This window comes from Gossypium hirsutum, chromosome D01, assembly GCF_007990345.1.
Source record: "Gossypium hirsutum isolate 1008001.06 chromosome D01, Gossypium_hirsutum_v2.1, whole genome shotgun sequence".
NCBI lineage: Eukaryota > Viridiplantae > Streptophyta > Magnoliopsida > Malvales > Malvaceae > Gossypium > Gossypium hirsutum.
Window position 1 is genome coordinate 37,116,421 of NC_053437.1, and position 6,343 is coordinate 37,122,763.

At 34.4% G+C, this 6,343-nt stretch overlaps 1 non-coding gene across 1 annotated transcript; it reads left to right on the forward strand.

The window, feature by feature from the left end:
* Positions 1-1,828: 1,828 nt before the first annotated feature.
* Positions 1,829-1,935, forward strand: LOC121214160 (small nucleolar RNA R71). The gene has a single exon (XR_005909746.1). It is a non-coding gene; the product is annotated as a small nucleolar RNA R71 (small nucleolar RNA).
* The last annotated feature ends 4,408 nt before the right edge of the window (positions 1,936-6,343 follow it).

The following is a 6,343-nucleotide window of genomic DNA, read 5'->3' on the forward strand; positions in this document are numbered from 1 at the left end:
TTTTGTGATCTAAAATGATTGATAGAGTGAAGAAAAAATGTGAGTTTAATCAATTAAAAAGTTGACAAGTGAAAGAAGAAGAAAATAGAAGAATCTCGGTCACTGGTGATGGCAACAATGGTTGTCTAGTGGGAGCAACGGTGGTAGCTCGGTAGTGGTTCGGCGATGGTGTGTGGCAATCCAACTGTGGTGGGCTATGGGGTTTTAGTGGAGAAGAGGGGGGAAATGAGTAAGAAAAGAAAATAAGGTGGAGGAGGAGAAGGATTCACGGAGGCTTGTGGCAATGATCGACGACAGAAGGGAGGAAGAGCGAGGTGGGGTGGTGCTTATGGTGGCTAAAAGGTGTGTTGAATGTGGTACAAGGGTCAGTTGTGGTGGAGGAAGAGTAAAGACTAAAGAAAAGTGGTGGTGGCTCTTTCTTTTCAAGTTGAAGCATAACTATAGTTGGTCTAACTTCTCCTATCCCCAACTTCCAAAATATTGACATAGGCATCAAGTTGATACTTGCACCTAAGTTACATAATGCCTTACCACAATATGTTGCTCTAATGTTGCACAATATGGTAAAACATCCAGGATCCATCAATTTTGGGGGTAGTTTGTCTTGAAGATATGCACTGCATTTCTTCGTCAGAGCTACCGTCTCAAATTCTCCAAGTCTTCGTTTCTTAGACAAGATATCTTTCATGAACTTGATGTAGTTCGGCATTTGCTCAAGTACTTCAACCAACGTGATGTTGATGTGAAGTTGCTTCAGTATGTCATGGAACTTCTTGAAGTGAATCTCCTACTTTTGTTTCTGAAGTCTTTGAGGGTAGGGTGGTGGTGGTTTCATTACTAGGACTGATTCTGGTTGATTCATCTTTGGCAGCAATTCTACATCTAATGACATTGTTAGTTGATCAGAATTAGCTAGTCCTGAGGTTACTTTGTCGGGTTTTGCAGATTCTGATTCTAGTGAAACTGGAATTTCAACACTTGGTTGAACTTCTTCTGAGTCTTGAGCGTCAGCTGGCTCTTTTTCAACTTTGATAGTGTTGGGCTCTACTCTCTTTCCACTCCTCAATGTCAATTCTTTACAATGTTCCTTCCCCAGATTTCTCAGATTCTCCGTGTCACTAGGTAGAGCACCTTGTGGTCAGTTCCTGAGTTCAGTAGCAAGCTGACCCACTTGATTCTCCAAATTCCTTAGAGTGGCGTCGTTTTTCACCATGTATGCCTTCAATAGATTCTCTAAGCTATTGGATGGTTCCGCTTGGGTTGGTTTCTAAACTTGTTGGGGGAAACTAGGCGGCTAAGTTGGTCTAGGTTGGCGTAAGTGTTACTGGTTCCAGCCCCTTAGTTATTCTAGGAAAAAATCGAGTGATTTCACCACGATGAGTTATAAAATTTGGATTGCAGTCCTTGCCTCCCTCGATTTTGGTTTTGGTTAGCCATGTAATATATGGATTCGGGGTTCGATGGACATTCTTCAAACAAATGTCCTTCCCTGCAGTACACACAGGCTATATTCTCAAATTGGTTAAGTGGTTGGGCTGTAAAACTATTAGACCCATTAGTGGTAAGATTCTTAAGCATTGAGGATACTGAAGATACCTGAGATGCGAGTGAAGTGAGAGCGTCCACTTCATGTATTCCAATGACTCGTCTTCCTGACGTTGCTCGATTGGTTGGCCATTGATAATTTTTACTGGCAATCCTCTCAATAATTTCGTAAGCTCCATTATAAGACTTAGAAAGAAGAGCACCATTAGCAGAGGCATCCACTACCATCCTCGTGTGAGCGTTGAGACCATTATAGAATGTTTCAAGTTGAATACAATATGGGATTCCATGATGAGGGCACTTTTGTAATAACTCTTTGTACCTTTCCCATGCCTCATATAGGGACTCATCATCCATTTGTTGGAAGGTAGTGATCTCATTCCTCAACTTGGCATTCTTTCTCGGCGGGAAATGCTTCATGAGGAATCTCTCGGCTAACTCTTTCCATGTAAAAATGAAGTTTGGTGGCAATGAGTTCAACCAGGCACAAGCTTTGTCCCTTAGCAAATATGGGAACAGCTTCAGTCGTAATGCATCTTCTGGTACTCCGGCTAACATGAAAGAATTGGCCCATAGTTAGAAGCATCTGGAACATGACTGGCTTCAGCTAGAATTGTTGTGCCTCGATTTCGGGTCTCCTAATACCCGGATTAAGATCACTAAATACTGGCACGACATATTGTCGTAAAGCTCTATCCCTATCAACAGCAATAAGGATAGGATTCTAAGCAAGGTTTGCTCTGTTTCTTTGATTCATATTCTCAAAGTTTATCTCTTCGGCCCTTCTTTGGTTCGCTTGTCTTCTTTGCTGTCAAAAGGTTCGTTCTATTTCAGGGTCCACAGGGAATAAGTCGATAATCTGGTCAATATTCATAAACACCTGAAATAATCATAGAAAAATTAAGTAAGTAAAGATTTAAACAGAAAAATAAATAAACCAAAATGTAAAAACAGATTCACAAATGATGGCTTTTTTTTAAGACAGTCCCCGGCAACGGCGCCAAAAACTTGGAACGACGAAAATGTGCAAGTGTACACAATCGCAACAAGTAATAAAGTGACAAGTAAATGTCGAGTTATCATACCCACAGGGAATGTAAAAAAGAATATTTATGAAATTAATGTTAAAACACTTTAGTGATGGAAAATATTTTGGTTTAAAGATGATTAAAAACTAAGGGTTAAAAACTAAGTAAAAAAAATTAAAAATAAAAAGGTTCTAATGCATGACTTCAAATAAGGTTTAATCAAGATGATATAATTGTGTTGGATTAATTACATTCCTTTAACTCAGAATTATTAAACTTATGTTTATACTGCTACGAACAAATTCACGGCAACTCGGTAATTTGCTAACTACAACTCATACATACTTATTAAATTAATCAATCTCTTGAACATTTTCCAATGTCAATCCAAGCTATTAATCAATCTTCACAAGCATATAAAAAGATCAAATGAGGTAAAAGAGTATTTCTACCTTGAAACAGTTTAATCACAATAATCTTCCAAGTTATGCAAGGCATATGTATCGCCAAATTCAATGCTAAATTAACTTCAGCTACCTTAGAAGAATCAACATGCACTGATTAAGTATTGTTTTGACTAATTACAATTTCAATACAATTTAATAATTAATTCATTAGTTATCTAACAATTAATATTGCAAGAATAACTTAGGCATGATTTTACTTAATCAAGCATCTTACCGAGGCCTGTAACAGCACAAACACAATTTTAATAATTCAAGCAGGCAAAATATAATTAACCCAACAAAGATTAAATTCAAGCTAGATTGATTAAAGTAACCATTTCAATAGCATGAATATTCATAAACATGTTTGTCAAAACAACAACGAAATTTAAGAAAAATGCCAAATTACTTAAAAAAAGACTCAAGAAAAAACCACATTCGAGTTCGATAATTTGAAGCAGGTCAGCAAGTCTTGTTGTTCAATTCCAGATTGAAGTTCTTTCCAGGTAAGCTAAAATCACGTTGGTCCGGTCTATTTACGATTCACCAAGTCTATCCATACGGAGTTGTTGAACTCCAAGGTAAGGGAGGTAATTTCCGAGTTAATGCTCAGCGCCTGAAACATTATTGGGGAGATAAAATTGAACGAGATAAAATCTCGTTCGTTTTATCGGATCCTTAATTTTTTGTTTTTCTTTTTGAATAAATGATTTAGGGTATATTTTCGGGTAAAGTATGTTTAAATAAATTCTGTCGAGGAGATTGGAACTTAAGCGGAACCGTTGTGACCCATCCAATCTTTCTTGGGAATTTATTTTGACATAATTTTCAAAGAAATTATCCCCTAAATGAAAAAATAAAGTTTTAATTTCAAATAAAAGGGTCAATTTTGGTCCAAGTTTTAATTTGCAACTCAATTTTAAATTTTCATTAAGTCTAGGGACTTAATTGAATTATTTTTAAAATTTAGTTTCTTTTTTTGTAAATAAAAAACCTAGGTGTCTTTCTTTGTGAATATTTTCAAAAAGCATCTAGAATAAATATATTTAATATTATTAATAATTTGATAAACTTTAATATATAATTATATTATTTATAATTTATATATTAATTTTTATAAACTTAGCTTAGAATTAGGATTAATTAGAAATTTTTTATTTCGGCACAATAAAATTAGAGATGGGGATCAAAAGTAAATATGGACAAGTAGTAAATTCTAAAGTGTGGCAATAGGTATATATACATGTCTAGGATTGGATCTAGGAAGAGCTTGGTACTTAAGTAGTCCAATTGACTCACCTCCTCTTTTTTGGAATCCTACCTGGTGTATAGTATCTATTCACTTTAAACAATGAGGACATTGTTCATTTTAAGATGGGGGGACCGAAAATTGAAATTATTTTCAGTCAGAATAAAATTTTTCTTTTAATTATGAATATGATATATTTTTGTTCAATAAATTTGAATTTTTTTAAGTAAATTTAAGTATGAATAAAGTTTGATTATTTCAATAAATTGTTATGTTAGCTTAATGACATGAAATGTATTTCTAACAAAGCATGCAAATCATACCATAAAATTTTAGTTCTTTAGGAAAGTTAGGCATGCATGAAAGTTTAAGTCTTTGGAATTGACTTAGTAGTTTCTTGAGGCGAAATCCTAGGAAGCATGGAACGTTGAAAATGATTTAGGCAACTGTTGTTTGGACCATTTGAGCCTTTCAAGCCAACCATGATGAAATTTTTATCCTTTGAAACCCAACTTTGAGACTTTATGGCCTAATTTTATTTGAACCCTTGCAAAGTTAGCCATCACTTTTCTTAATTATCTTAAAAATGGCTCAAACACTAGACTCAATACTATTCAGAGTATTCTTTGAAAATAAGTTTGGGGGAGTTGCAAAGAAGTATGAAATGCTCTAAAAATTGTAGTACATGTAGTAAAATACTTGAGAAAAAAAAGCATATGTACTTGAAGTAAATTTCACTAAAGAGCATGTGAAAAGGAAAGAAAAGTTGATGTATTGAAGGTAATTATTTCGAAAGGTCCGATACAAGCTGAGTCTCAGGTTTTTTTTTAACCTAAAATTATCTATCTTTTACCTACCCCTAAGCCTAGCCACGTTATAACCTTGTTAAAGACCTATTGATTCAAAGTTCCAATGTTACCTATATTAGTGGAGAGAAATTGTTCTGTTCAACATATGAAGACATCAGTTAAGCTTAATGATTGTAGTTTAATTTTGAATAAGGGATTAAAACCAAATTGGTAGGGTTAAGATGTCTTTATTAAGAAACATTTAGTCTAATTTTCCTATTGTAGTAATTGTTGAGATTAATTTGAACGATATATATATTTGAGTAGCATAATTATCAAATTTCTTATTTTTGAGCATAAGTATATTGATTTCATGATTTTGGAAAGAATGTTGTTCTGAAGGAGTTTTTCACAGTGCTTTCGAGAAAATTCTTTTAAAATTTGTGCATTGCTTGGGACGAGCAATGAATTAAGTTTGGGGGTGTGGAAACACGAAAATTTATGTGTTTTTACATGCCCTTTTTATCTTAAAGTCATGCTATTTCGGTTAAATTCTTCTCAAAAAATAATATTATAAAATAATTAAATTATGTTAAAAATATGAACATAATGAATTTTAATTATTATTATAGTTAATTTTGATTAATTTTGACTATTTTCGACATATTCGCACAAATGGCAAAAATTGGCTCGACAAACAATGCTCGAAGACCGAGAAGCAATTTGAAGCATTGAGAAAAATTTATTTCCAGCCTAAGATGGTCCAAAAATGTGTGTTAATTCATAATATAATTAATTTTAATTTATTCTTAATTTAATTTGGGCAAAATAAATTATTAATTAATTATGGAACAAAAGGGTCCAGTTGAACCGCATTGGTTGAACCGAACTAGCCACCAATTGGGTTGCCCAAAACCGTCCATATGCTGACCCAAATCAGCATTTTTGCTGACTAAATAAGCTTGCAAAGAAGCCCTTGAAGAACTTTCAACCTTGCATTCAAACCCCTCTAAAAAATGTGGCTTTATGGATTTTCCCCAAGCTATTTTTAGCAAAGTTGAATCTCTCAAATTTGCCATGTGTGTGGCCAACCAAGGGGGGTCTCTTTGGCTGATGGATTTTTTTATTTTTAGCAGCCACAATCAGTTATAAAAGCCTCCCCTTGCTGATCATTCAAATCATCCCTCACACTCTCATTCTCTCTTCTCTTCTCTCACTTTCTCTTAACTTTTCCTTTCCATTTCCCCTTTTGTTCAAGTGTCGATTTATTCTCTTTGGACAGAGGTC